The sequence below is a fragment of the Octodon degus genome, unplaced genomic scaffold (assembly GCF_000260255.1).
Source record: "Octodon degus isolate 3935 unplaced genomic scaffold, OctDeg1.0 scaffold00107, whole genome shotgun sequence".
Classification (NCBI taxonomy): Eukaryota; Metazoa; Chordata; class Mammalia; order Rodentia; family Octodontidae; genus Octodon; species Octodon degus.
In genome coordinates, this window is record NW_004524683.1 from 2778176 (window position 1) to 2793082 (window position 14907).

At 40.9% G+C, this 14907-nt stretch overlaps 1 pseudogene; it reads left to right on the forward strand.

The window, feature by feature from the left end:
• Positions 1–3465: 3465 nt before the first annotated feature.
• On the forward strand, positions 3466–3851 carry LOC101576003 (annotated as a pseudogene).
• The last annotated feature ends 11056 nt before the right edge of the window (positions 3852–14907 follow it).

Consider the following 14907-nt stretch of genomic DNA (forward strand, 5'->3'; position numbering starts at 1 on the left):
AAATAAATTCAACATTAAAAAAATAAATCTAACTTTTCTTTAAAAAAAATCCTTTTATGTTGTAACAAAACATCTTTTTATAATTAAAAAAGCGCAACACCTAAAGCTTGAAGCTAGCAAAAATCATAGTGATTGTGTCTGCCAGATCCTTTAGACAAAGAAGCATCTGAAAGTGTCAGAACAGCCAGGTTTTTCATGAGGGGCAAACTAAACAGTCAGATGTTTGAGTGAAGTTTTCCACCATGATCTGAGCCAGAGCTGATAACTGATGTTGGTTACCAGGAGAGTGAGCAAGTTGTTTCCAGAGCCCCAAATGGCTCTCCTGACTACTGGATCTCATCCTCACCATCACCCTCTGAGGCTTTGTGAGTTCTGTTTTTGTAATGAGGATGCTCAGAGAGGTTAAGTGTCTTGCCAAAAGTCATAACCAGTAAGTAACATAAGCAGGATCAAGCCTATCAGATTTCCAGGCCTATGCTTCTTTTTGCTTGTTTTCTTGAGACAGGGTCTCACTTTGTAGTTGGGGTTAGCTTGAAATTCACTATGTAGCCCAGGCTGGCCTTGAACTCCTGGTGAGCCTCCTGCCTCAGCTTCCTTACCTGGGATTACAGATGAGTACCACCATACCCAGTTCAAGCCTATGCTTTTAACTAGATAACATGAAAACATGCATACTGAAAATCTTTTGGTTTTTTAAAATGTATTTTACTACAGAGTCTCACCACACAAATCGGACTCATAATGATCCTCCTATTTTCAGCCTCCCAAGTGCTAGGATTCTAGGCACTTGCCACCATGCCCAGTCTTATTCAATGTCTCAGGCAACCTGGGGTACAAGGCTGGCATGGCACATACTGAGGTATCTGGCCAGCCCAATACTGAAAATCTTTTTAAGGTATTTTGATGGCTACACTTGGAGAATAGAGAGGAACAGAGAAACTAGAAAATTCTAGGGAACTGTGGAAACAGGTAGAGGGTCAGTCTTGGGGCCTAGAACTTTTGGGACACAGTGAAGTCCCTTATTATCTTTGTCTTGAAGGAGAAATCAGTCTGAGAAGGATGTTAGGCACCTAAAGTTAGGTGAAAAGTTCAGGTGATCTAGAAATGGAATCAAGAGGAATGATGATGACATGTATATATCTGGGGCTCAGTTCCAATGTTCTGGGAAAAGGGTCTGGGTATTTAGTATGATCTTGGGTATCAAGAGACATAGAGAGAGTGAAGCACAGGACAGGCACATAGCTCTTTTTTTTTATTATTTTGTTGTAAGACATGATTTCACTGTGTAGTATAACTCTGTCTTGAAGTTGCTGAATAGGCCAGGTTGGTCTTAACATGTTGACGCCCCTGCCTCAGCCTCCAAAGTGCTGGGATTACAGGCTAGTACAAACCATTACAGGCTAGTAAATGAAGATTCATTTACTCTTCTTCTTCTTCTTCTTCTTCTTCTTCTTCTTCTTCTTCTTCTTCTTCTTCTTCTTCTTTTTTTTTTACAGAACCAGGATTGAACTCAGGCCTTTGTGCTTGCCAGGCAAGTGCTTATTCTACTGAGCTATCTCCCCAGCCGCTCTACTACTTCTTATCTCATGCCAGCCTTTTACTGGGTAGGCACCAGGGAGTCAGCCACAGTCCTTCCCTGTAGTGGTCATTGTGGCTGGTCCATTCTTTCTTACAAGCATGGAAAACCCTCTCTGTGTGAGGCACTGTTCTAGGCATCACGGCTACCTGAGTGACCAGAACAGACATGGCTCATAGAGCTTGTGTTCTACTGGGGGAGACATGCAGATAATCTATCAATTGCTCTATTGATGAATTGTATAGTAGAAAGTGGGAAAGCCAAGAAGAAAAACAAAGCCTGTGAGGGGGACAGAAAGCATCAGCAAGACTGAAGAGTCAGTGTGGCAGAGAAAGGTGGTATTTGAGAAAATGTTGAGTGTTTTCACAAATAGGAAAGCATCCCAAATAGAAGGAGGAGCATGTGCAGAGAGGTCCTGAGCTGGAGTTGTTCGGTGTGGGTTAGGAGCAGCAGCTGCCTGGGTTGGCTGGAGCAGAGAGAGGCCAGTTAGCATTTTGACTTTTATCCTGAGAGTGGTGGGTAGCATTAGTTGGGAAGTCATGTGGTCTACTTTCCTCCGCCATGTTTTCATACTGGCTGCTGTGGTGAGAACAGAACACAGAGGGCAGGAGTGGAAGTGTAGAGATCAGCTTACAGGTGACTGCAATAGCCCAGAGAAGAGTGCTGCTGGCTGCACAAGAGCGACATCAGCACAGTAGCAAGGGGCCTGATGCGGATTCACCACAGTGCAAAGACAGAGCTGGTGAGTTTGATGGTGGACCAAATTGGAGTGTAAATGAGAAGAGTCCTTGCCAGCTGTTCCTCCAGGTTTTTTTAGTGCCACTTTTAAACCACTACATCAACCAGTCTCAAATCTGCCTTGCTTATGGCCTTCTGTTTTGTGAGAAATAATTCTCTTAATAAATCAGTTTGGATTAAGAGAGCCCCGAACTTGTAGTAATTTTATGGCCATCCAGAATGCTAGATTATTTAAAAGAGATGGGGCGTGGTAGTGTGCACCTGTAATCCCAGCTCTTAGAAGGCTGTAAACAGGTGGATCATTACATGTCCAATCTAGTAGTGAGACTCTGCCCTGTCACCCTGTAGACCCTTCCCTAAAAAATACAAAGAAAGAAAGAAAGAAAGAAAGAAAGAAAGAAAAAATTCTGAAAAAATGATTAAAAAATTATATTTTTTCCAACCAAAAAATAGCTCATTAGTTGCCAATCCTAACTACATTCATTTTTTCTTTTGGGAACTACCCCCTCTCTCTGTGATTGGTCAGAGGTAGAGTGTAACAAGTCAGTAATATTATCTCTTGAGGCAGTGATTTGCTCTGGTAAATGAGGTATAAATTAGCCAAATCTGCTAGTCCTCTGGCCCTGATGAAAATTCAATAGTAATTTAGTTATGTTGGGGATTTTTACTCAATGGTTTTGAGAAATACTGTAATGCTTTTCCATGAAAACAAGAAAGTGTGTAAAGTCTTTTTGTTAACAGCTAATCTGGGCAGAAAGCGGAAGCCAGTCCAAAGATATGGTCAGTTTATTATAGGAAATCAGAAATGAGACTACCGAAAAACAGTTGGGGAAAATCCCTAAACTGCCATGAAGTCTGCATTATTTGACTTTTACTTACATTTGCCAAAAAATTCTACCATCAATTAAACTAACCTGAATTCATTTTCTATTACTTGAGCCAGACATGGTAGCACACACCTGTAATCCCAGCACTTGGGAGGCTGAGGCAGGAGGACTGCTGTGAGTTCGTAGGCTACCTAGTGAGTTTGAGGTCAGTCTGCACTACATAGTGAGACCCTGTCTCTAAAAACAAAATAAGATTAACACTGAAAGAAGAACAAGAGCTTGAGACCCAGAGCCCCTTCCTCCCTGCAGGCTTTCATCCTCACCATGGCTGAAGTGATCCAAAAGAAGCTGCAGGGAAAAATGGAGAAATATCAACAGCTCCAGAAGGACTTGAGTAAATCCACGTCTGGGAGACAGAAGCCTGAGGCACTAACGGAAAAACAACACCGTGAAGGAGCTGGCCCTGCTGGATGGGTCCAACGTGGTCTTTAAACTTCTGGGTCCCGTGCTGGTCAGACAGGAGCTGGGTGAAGCTCGGGCCACAGTGGGGAAGAGGCTGGACTGCATCATGGCCGAAATCCCAGCGCTATGAACCCCAGCTCTGGGACCTGGAGCGGCAGTCAGAGCAGCAGAGAGAGACCCTTGCTCAACTGCAGCAGGAGTTCCAGAGGGCCCAGGCCACCAAAGTAGGGACTTCTGGGGAGGCCTGACCCCATGGCGGGGAGCGGGGTGGGAATGAGGCAGCTCGAGGGCCTGTAATGTAGAAGGTAATAAAATGTAATCATGCCTGGCAATAAATAAATACATACATAAAATAAAAGCAAAACAAAACAAAAGGATTGTGTTCACAGCTGCTGCCAAGCTGCTGTCTCTAATGTCAGTGCCGTCTCGCTCGCCAAGCTCCAGCCAGAGGAAAAGGGGGTAAGGCAAGGTCTCTGTACACGGTTTCTTTTCTTTTTTTTTTTTAATTTTTATTTTTGGCAGAACCGGGGATTGAACTCAGACCCTTGCGCTTGCCAAGGAAGCGCTTATTCCACTGAGCCATCTCCCCGGCCCATGTACACGGTTTCTACCAAGTGTGCTGCTTGTGAATTCACCATGGTAAAGTGTTGAGGAAACAACTGGCTACAAAAGCCGCTCCTGAGAGTGCGCCCTCTACCAGAGGGGTTAAGAAACCTCGTTACAGGCCTGGGACTGTGGCACTGGTAAATTAGACGTCAACTGAACTTCTGATTTGTAAACTCCTTTTCCAGCCTCTGGTTTGAGAAATTGCTCAGGACTTCAAAACAGTGCTGTGCTTCCAAAGTACAGCTCTTGGTGCCTTGCAGGAGGCAAGTGAGGCTTATCTATGTGGCCTGTTTGAAGGCACCAACTTGTGTGCCATCCACGCCAAACGCGTAACAATTATGCCAAAAGATATCCAACTAGCATGCCACATACTTGGAGAACATGCTTACGAGTCCACTGTGGGGGCCGGGGAGATGGCTCAGTAAAATAAGTGCTTTGCTGGCAAGTGCAAGCGCCTGAGTTCAATCCCCAGTTCCACAAAAAAAAAAAAAAAAAAAAAAAAAGAGTCCACTATGGTGGGAAACATTTCGTTCTCACCATGATTTTTCTCTTCTTCCTGTGATTGGTAGTTCTGAGTGGTACCTAAGTATATGACTATGCGTGGAAATAGGGGACAGAAATCAGGTATTGGCAGTTTTTCCATTTTCATTTGTGTGTGAATTTTTAATATTCTTACAGGGATGTAAAGCATTAATGCAAATCAAAATGTTTCAGTGTACAAGTTTTAGCACTTCAACTTTATAACAATTATAAGTAAAAATCTGTTACATTTTTCTAGACTTTTTAAAAAAACCAACTATGTTTCTTATTGACAACAACTAAATGTTGTTTGTAACATTTTCATCATATAGTGGATTCCATCCAGTCACTATGCTTTTCTGAGTTGTCTTACTTTTCTTTTGTTGTCTTTTTTGAGGCGGGGGGATGTCTCACTAAGCAGTTCGGGTTGGCCTTGAACTCTTGTTTGTCGCCCAGGCTGATCTTGAACTCGCAGTGATCCTCCTGCCTCAGCATCCTGAGTGTTGGGATTACAGGCATGGATCCCACACCTGGTGATGCTAGTACATGTTTTTGATGTTGTCTGTCTTTCTGTGTTGTTTCTATGAGTTTGCTATTAAAATACATTAAACTGTAAAAAACAAAAACCATTTTCTATTACTTGTAACTGAGTGAATCCCAATTTGAAACACACATGCACATGATCGGTATGATCTAATGTATTTTTGATTGGTGGTATACAAGCAGTTCATGCCATGATGTGACTTACCTGTATCATCTGCATCTCTATCTTTGACTTCCTACGTATTTGCAGTGCTAGGGATTGAACCCATGTCACTTGCCTTGAGCTGCATCCCTAGGCCTTTTTTAATTTTTAGTTTTGAGACAGGGTCTTGCTAAGTTGCCCGTGCTAGCCACAAAGTTACAATCCTCTGCCCCAGCCTCCTGGAGTTCTGAGATTGTTTTGGGCAGTTAGATGAACACAGAATGTCAGCTTCCACACTAGGCATCTGTCAGTATCCATGGCTTGTAATGGGCCATGTGGATGTGACCCCAGAGAAGTAGACAAGGACAGTGTATTATCCTAAAGAAGACAGAGAGCCATGGGAAGAGTTAAAGCAGGTCAAACAAACAAGAGGTCTGTTTTGATTTTGTGAATGAGCATTTTAGTTATTTATTTACTTAGGGTGCTGAGGATTGAACCCTGGGCCTCAAATGTGTAGCACGTGTTCTGCCTCGAGCTAAACCTCCATCTCTAAGAATGAGTGTTTTCAAAAGTAAATCCTTCTGAAAGAACTTCAAAATTCATTTTCCCTGTCTTCCTGCCAGTTAAATTTTTATTGCTTTCAAAACTCTACTCATTCATTTAATCACTATTTATTAAGTGCTTAGCACGGGCCAGTTGTAGCTGTAGGGAGTTAGCAGATAGCAGTCAATAAAACAGACATAGATTTTTGCCAAAAGGAAACTGTTGTCCTATTCATGCCAACCGGAGCCCTTTTCAAGAAGTCACTTGAATTTTCTCCATCATATTTAATAATTACTTCTGCTTTCATGATGTGTCATACCACTGTAATTATATTTATCATTGTCTGCAATAAGTTAGAACTATTTCCTCAGAATTCAAGCGTTTCCTTTGCCAAACCAAGGGGGTCCTTAGGTTTAAGATCTGATCTTTGTTATTAATCTGCCTCCCAAGCACAGAATTGGTTTGGAGCAAGTGGCAGTGGGTGTTTGTTGAATCAGAAAATGATTTTGTCTGCAGCCCTAGGGGTGCAAACTGACTGGGTGCCCCCCTCTCTGGCAGCCCCATACCAGGCCACATGGGACCATCGGTTACTCATAGGTCCTCAGACATAACAGTGCTTCAGTCAGTAAATCCGTTTCTAAGCACATTTTCCCCCAAGGAGTCACTTTTGCTTCCAAGATTTAAATTTCTGCAACTCTAACTAAAGAGTTGAAATGAGATCACAGCAAAGGCCCCTTTCAACTCTAATAGCTTAGAATTGAATGTCACATTTAGGGCCTGACTACACTCATTTTACTATATGTAAAATACAGTTACTGTTCTTTGTAAAAAGCACCCTGAAAATAATGACAAATTAAGTGAAAAGAAGAATTTATAAATTAGGTACACGTATTATAACTGAAAGTTTTCACTCTAAACTCAGGAACAAGACAAGGAAATAAATCAAACTCACATGTGTAAACATCATATTGTCTCCTTAGTGTAAGAAACTGAAAAAGTAAACAAGATATTTATACTAGATATGTGAAAGGGAAAGATACCACTCAAAAGGAAGAAGAATTAAGATGGAGAAAATGAGAAAAGGTATATACACAGTATATACTCTCTCTCTCTCTCTCTCTCTCTCTACATATATATGTAAAAAGATAGGGCAGTTATACTACTTATTTCTTTTACTTCACTGAAAAAATGGGGGGCTAGGGAGATGGCTCAGTGGAATAAGCGCTTGCCTGACAAACACAAGGGCCTGAGTTTGATCCCCGGTTCCAGAAAAGAAAAAAAAAAGGTCTTGAAAAAATGGTTTGTGCAAGAAAACAAATTCCAACCCAGACTGATCTATCCTGCAATACTATCTTTCAAATATAATGGAGAAGTGAAATATTTTCATGACAAAGAACAACTAAAGAATTTCATGGTACAAAGCCAAGCCTACACAGACTACTAAATGATGTTCTAGAGAGAGAGCAAATTGATCACAGCCCCATGAATGAGAATGGAAAGAACCCGTCAAATAGGGCAAACAATTAAACAGAGGAGAATAAGAGGTATACAATAGTAATCTTTTAGTTATTCTTTTGTGTTCAGCAGCAGAATATTTTCACCAGCACACCCTACAAATGGACTTCTCTTCCACCCTATGAGTCATGATTCCACCTGAGTCTACAGGGTGGATTTCAAAGAAATAGCTGTAGCTCAGTTCCACAAGTGACGCCTAGCCACCAGTAACTGTCATGGTCATTATGCATGTCCACAACACACTAGAACTTTATGCGATATTCTATCCTCACACTGTTAGAAGTGCTGGTCATTTACTTGCCATTCCAGTATTTATCTTATGTTTTACTCTTAGTACTTCTTTGCTATCATGAAAACTTTTTCTGAGTTCAATTGTTTTGAAACATTTAATTTTCTGAATATTGCTTAATCTTAATTTTTGTTCTAAGATTTATACTGTATCTTTGACTTACAATTTATTTAAAAGACATTGTATATCTTCTCCTAGTATTAGAAACTTTAAAAAGTATATTTCCATTTTCTGTTGGCTTAAAAAAACAACAACAGAGGTTTGTACCTATGTTGTTTATTTATTATTTCTTGCCTATATCTTGTAATATGAGAAACTACTTTGGCAGTAACAATACACAATGCACTAACCATTGTTACTCTCCTAAAATCTTGTTTTGAGATTTTGTACCATTGTTTTTATTTTTTTTTCTTTAAAATAAAAATAACTGATGTCAAAAAAATGGTTTGTGTTTATTTTGTTTGATCAATTATGTGTGCCTATATTTTATAACCTGAGCAATTATTTTGAAGATAACAATATGCAATATATTATCCATTGTTAATCTATTATCTTGCTTTGAAATTCTGTATCATTGTTTTTATTTTTCCTTTAAAATAAACAATTTGCTAGCATAATATATATTTATTTTTAAGTCTTTACCAAGTTAATTATCATAAATACAGATTAACAGTCAGACTGACAGACAAAAAAACACATTGAAACAATACTATTTCCTATTGGGTTTGGGGTAGAAAAGAAACCATGCAATATTTAAGCTTGTGTGTCTGATTTACTTGCCCCAATATTATGGTCTCAAGATGTACTAATTGCCTCCAAATGACTTGAGTGTATTCTTTATGGCAAAGTAGTATTCTACCAAGTATTTTATTTATTTATTCTTTTGTCTGTTGGTGGATATATAGATCGTTTCCAAGACTCAGCTGTTGTGAATTGTGCTGCTGTAAACAAAGATACGCTTGTATCACTGCGATATGATGTCTTTGACTCTTCTGGGAAGATAACCAGAGGGAGATTAGCTGGGACAAACGGAATTTCTAGTTTTAATTGTTTTTAAGAGCTCTGTACTGATCGAGATGGTGGTCACACCAGTTTATATGCCCCCCAGTGGCATGTAAACCATAGCCTCCCCAGCATTGCTGTTCGCTGATTTCTTTTTTCTTTTTTTTTTTTTGTTCCTCAAATGCCTTCAGGGCACTTTTGGCCAGCTGGAGAGTTGTGAGGTTCGAACTCCAACAACCTGAGGCTGACAGCTTTGTGGAAGCAGCCACTTAAACAACTGAGCTAGGGCCAGGCCCCCAACGCTAGGGCCAGGCCCCCTCGCTGATTTCTTGATGATAGCATTTTTTTCTGGAGCAAGATGGAATCTTGTTTCAACTTACAATTTTACAATGTAAATTGTAATCAGTGTTGTTTTAACTTACATTTTCCCAGTGACCAGTGATAATGAACATTTTTCATGTACTTATTGGCCACCTGTACTTTTTTGCCTAAGCAGTGTCTATTCATTTCAGATAATCATTTTTTGATTGGGTCTTTAATTTTTATTTTATAAAAAAATTTCATAAACAATAAGAGAATAACAATAGTCATCACACTATGTATTGTTATCTTTAAACTAGTTACTCAGAATTAGAGGGCCTACTTTTTTGATTTCTTTGTATAGGCTAGATATTTATTTTTTGGATTTTGTTTGTTTGTTTGCTTGTTTGTTCTTTGAGACAAAGTCTTGCTCTGCAGTTCCGGCTGGCCTTGGGCTCACTTTGTAGGCCAAGTTGGCCTCAAACTTACAATGTTCCTCCTGCCTCAGCCTCCCAAGTGCTGGGCTTACGGATCTTTGCCTACTATACTCAGTGATACGAGTTCTTTGTCTGAGAACTGGCTGACAAATGTTTTTCTCATTCTGTAGGTTTCTTTTCACTTATTTGTTTTTTGGCAGAACCAGGGACTGAACTCAGGCCCTTGTGCCTTTTCACTTATTTGTGAAGCTTTTTAATTTAATGTGTTTCCATTTGCTGATTTTTTTTTTTTTAAATCCGGAATCAAATTCAGGACCTTGTACTTCAGGTGCTTGTGCCTCTGAGCCATATTCCCGGCCCTCATTTGTGGATTTTTAGCATTACTTCTTGTGTACTGAAGATCTCTCTCTCCCCCCCTCCCCCTCTCCCCCTCTCTCTCTGTCTCTGTCTCTGTCTCTGTCTCTTTCTCTCTGTCTGTGTCTCTCTCTGCCTGTCTCTCTCTGTCTCTCTGTCTGTCTGTCTGTCTGTCTGTCTGTCTGTCTGTCTGTCTTTCTCTCTGTCTGTCTGTCTGTCTCTGTCTGTCTGTCTCTGTCTGTCTGTCTCTTTCTGTCTCTCTCTGTCTGTCTGTCTCTCTGTCTGTCTTTCTCTCTGTCTCTCTGTCTCTCTCTCTCTCTCTCTCTCTGTCGGTCTGTCTCTGTCTCTGTCTGTCTGTCTGTCTGTCTCTCTCTCTCTCTCTCTCTCTGTCTCTCTGCTTGTCTCTCTGTCTCTCTCTGTCTGTCTTTGTCTGTCTGTCTGTCTGTCTGTCTGTCTGTCTGTCTGTCTGTCTGTCTGTCTCTCTGTCATTCTCAGTCTCTTTCTGTCATCTCTCTCACACACAGTGGTATCTTGGTTCATGAATGTTTTTGTTTGTGAACAGTTTGGAACAATTTGGTTCATTAGCAAAGGCTTTTGGCAAAACTTTGTTTTTGTTTGCAAACTCTACAATGGGAGACAAACATGACCAGGAGCATCTTTCCCACACAAATGCAAATGTGGCCATCTTTTCCAAAATCCTAGAACAAATATATGTACATATGTCCATAGGTATATCTGGATCCTTTATTTCGAGATAGTTGGCTGGTTACACATGGTAGCTGCCCCTCGCAATAAATCTTAGAAATGGTTGAAGAGTTTTTGAGAGTTCCTGCAGTGGGCCAATCTCTCATACTCAATGAACTCTCCAGCAAATGATAGTTCTAAGCCGTAGGGAGTCAAAAGAGGACCTAAATTGAAGACCTGATACTTGAAATAAGAAAACTACATTGAGTAAAGTATATGTTCAGTAGCCTTTTCCCCTCTTAGTGTATTCTTAACTCTACACAGGAACTGGAGGCTAGAACTGAAAGCAAAAAACTATAGTCTTGTTGACCTGAAGAACAGGAAAAACAGTTTGGGACTTGGAGAACAGCTGGGAATTAAGAGAAAATCCTAGAGAAGAGAGAAGAATGAGGCTAGAGCTCAGATCTGCATATCAACCCCCTCAAATCTTTGACTGAGTCTCCTATAATGCATGCATGGTTGGAAATCCAAGGCAGCCAGGGGGAGACCACAGTTGGAGGGCTGAGAGAGCCCAGCAGGCACTGCAGCTGCTGCCTACTTCAGTCCAGTGCATCTCCAAGCTCTAAAGGCTTCCTTAATTTGAATAAGAGGAAAAGCTCTCAGCTGGCAAACAGGCTTGATTTGAATAATAATATGGAATTGCAGCCGCGCAACTACCCCTCCAATTTCTTTTTACCAGCTTAAAAATTTTGTTGGTACATTTTTAATATACATAATCATCACATTAATCACAGGGAGTTTGTACCTGTGCATATCTTTTTAAAATTTTTTAATTCTTTTTTTTTTATTTTTAAAACTTTAGGGGTGGGGAGATGGCTCAGCAGAATAAGCGCTTCCCTGGCAAGTGCAAGGGTCTGAGTTCAATCCCTGGTTCTGCAAAAAAACCAAAAAACAACCAACAACAACAACAACAACAAAAACTTTATTCAGTATTGTCCTCACCATGAATAAAAGACAACATCGTGTTGTGACCTCCCAGGGGGAGCACATGTTGCAGCTCATGTGCAACTCCTTATAGTCCTAGCTTGGTCCTCCAGTGTCTCCTCTAGGAGTTGTACTTGATTTTATTACCTGTCTTCATACGAATCCACCAAGGAATGGGGCGATTGAAGCAGAAGAGCACCTGTACATATCTTGTTGCTTCTTTTCTTTCCCATTCTCCTCTCTTCCCTTATTTACAGAAGTTTTGTTTCCTTTCCTTTCCTTTTTTTCTTATCCTTTGTTCTTCCCACACCCTTTTTCCCCTTTCTTTTTTTTATTTAGGACAGGGTCTACAGGGTCTCACTGTGTAGATGGGACTCGTAGAGATCCTCCTGTGTACAGCTTCCCAAGAGCTGGGATCACATTGCTGTCTCAGCATGCCCTGTCGGGGTGGGGCCTGCAGGGCAGCCACTGGGATTGAACCCTCGGCCCCAGTGTCTGCCTAAGCAGGCCCTTTAATACACTGAGCTATTTGGCTGGCCCTCCCCACTCATTTGAACATTCCAAATTTGAGACAATTTGCAGACCCAGAGCCCTTTGGGTAGATAAAGCATGGCTTTGGAAGGAGGATTGTGCTATGCTCCTCAAAAGATTTGCAGTCATCCATCAGGATAAAATCTGTATTAGGTGAAGGGAAATACAGTAGTCCCTCCCTATTTCATGGTTCCATGTTTACAGACTTAGTGTTTTGCGGGTTCTCAAAAATATTAATCTAAATTATTTATAACGGATTTTTCCCTATGTTGCAGGATTTTGCAGTACCGTACAGTATATGTATGTTGTTAAAATTACATAGGTTTACAAGTTTAGAAAATGGCTAAGAATTTTATTTATTTTTATTTTTATTTTTTTTTAGTTTATTTATTTGTGTGTGTGTGTGTGTGTGTGTGTGGCCAGCTCAGCCCACTAGAGGGCGGGGCTGGCATGTGGTGCTGGGGGATTGAACCGTGGTCCCTGTGCTTTGCTAAGCTTGTTCTAAGTAGGTGCTTTAGACCACTGAGCCATCTCACCAGCCTTGTCTAAGAATTTTAAAAGTGATTTTAGAAGGGTGGGAAAGGTTTGTAAGAGTGTGCGAAGGGTTTATTAACCCTTAAAATATATATAAATAATAAAAGAAATATAATGTCAACATGTCACTGATTTTCACTCATCACCGGTGTGTCTGGAACGTAACCTCTGTGAGGGACCACTGTAATGAGACGTTTTTACTAGATACTAGCTATGAACTGATAGAAGTTCATCAGTGCTCTATTAGTCAAAAGGGGGCTTATGGAGGTCAGGTCATTAAGGAAGTTTTTGGGTCCATCTTAATGAGTTCCAAACCCACTATGGTGATTGTTATCCTAGTACTGGGGTATATGATTGAAAGAGATAGAAATAAATGCCAAAATATCCACATCACTTTCCTGACCTATGGAATGAAGGACATTGTGGTAGGAAAAGCCAAGAAAAAAGACCTAGAATTGCTTTTTCCTCCCAAAATAGTAAACCAAGCTGGGTACAGTGGCTCGCCTGTAGTCCCAGTTGCTAGGGAGGCTGAACCAGGAGGATCTCTTGATTTGAGGAATTCAAGACCAACCAGAGCACATAGAAAGACCTTGTCAGGCTGGGGAGATAGCTCAGCAGTCTAAGAGCCTGCCTGGCAAGTGCAAGGACCTGGGTTTGATCCCTACTACTGCATGCTGTGCTGATGTGAGAACCCTGGCCTACCATGCCAGTCACCAAAACCAGGAGTAGTGGCACATGCCTATAATCCCAGCGCTGGGGAGGCTGAGACAGATGGATCACTATGAGTCTGAGTTGTGTAGGGAGACCCTGTATTCAATAATAAATAAATAAATAAATAAATAAATAAATAAATAAATAAGACCTTGTCTCAAAAAAGGAGAAGATAAGAAAACAAAAAGGAAAGAAAAAGGGAGGATGCAGGAATGGAGGGAGGGAGGGAGGGGAATAAATCACAAGCAATACTTCAGAGAGATTGCAGAGATTAATGCCCTGAAAAGACGCAGAGTGGTGATTCTAATCGAATCTCCTTTCAATGTGTTTATTTGGCCTGCATGGAAGGTGCACTTTAGAACATGAGAGGGCTTCTGTCAAACCTAATCAGGAGATTCTTCCAACCCCAGCCACTGATTCAGTTGTTTCATTACTGGAGTAAATCAACACATTCCTTGCATCTAGGATTTCCTTTAGAAAGGGCTTTTCCTCAGTTTCTGCTACTATGGACCACAAGATGTGGTCATATTTCACCCAACTGGAACAGCACTGCCACATTCACTGTTTGACTTCAAAGCCTCTGTCTAACCCTCTGTCACGATTTAGCTCAGGCAGGCCTCCATTCTCCTCATCCCACAGGACAACCCAAGATATTTGTGGATTGTGTTGGCTAGAACTGAAGAGCCAGCACTGGGACCTACTCTAGATGATTTGGTAAAGTAATATGTGTCAAAGGGTAGAAATAAATACCACAAAATTCAAGAGGCTGTTGCCTTAGTGGAATTACTCAGCATCTGGTGGTTTAGAGCGTGACTGGATATTCGCTCAAGGTGGAAGACTAGTTTCTGCATCTCATTCCTTCAACCACTAAGGAGGCTCTATGTCTAGTGGCTTTATTTGGATATCGAAGGGAATATCTGTTGTACTACTCTGACCAGTTTGCTGAGTAACATAAAAGAGTTCTAGCTCTTGTGGACCTCAAAGAATAGAAAGAAGGTTATGTATGTAACAGGTTCAGGCTGCTGAGTCAATTTTGCTGCTTGACCCAGCATATCCATGCTTCTTGAATGGTCTATAGCAGACAGGGTACATGAATGGAGACTTCAGCAGGACACTATAGATTAATTAGAGCCTATAGGATTCAAAACAAATCTGTGCTCTTAACTCCCAAGAACCATTCTCTTTTTTGGAAAAACATCTTCAGGCTTGCTCTTAGAGTACTAGAGGCTGTGCATGTGACCATAACCACCAAGTTATAAGTAGAGCTGTTTACAAAGAACTAGGTGTTGTGTGATCCAACAAGACATCAACGTGTAGATCTGTACTTGATCAACAAATGCAATTGGATATAATTGGCACAGAGAAAACTGAAGAACAGATAAACTGCACAAGGAAACAGTTAAGATGCTGATGTTCTTGCTCCTGTTATGTGACCTTCTTTTTCTTAATATATAACCTGCTATGTGTTATCTTCAAGTGAAGTTCTTTTTCTCCAACTCTTAGAGACAACAGTAGTTAAGGGGGCTGGAGAGATGGCTCAGTGGTCTAAGGCACCTACTTAGAACAAGCTTGGCAAAGCATCAGGGACCGCGGTTCAATCCCCCAGCACC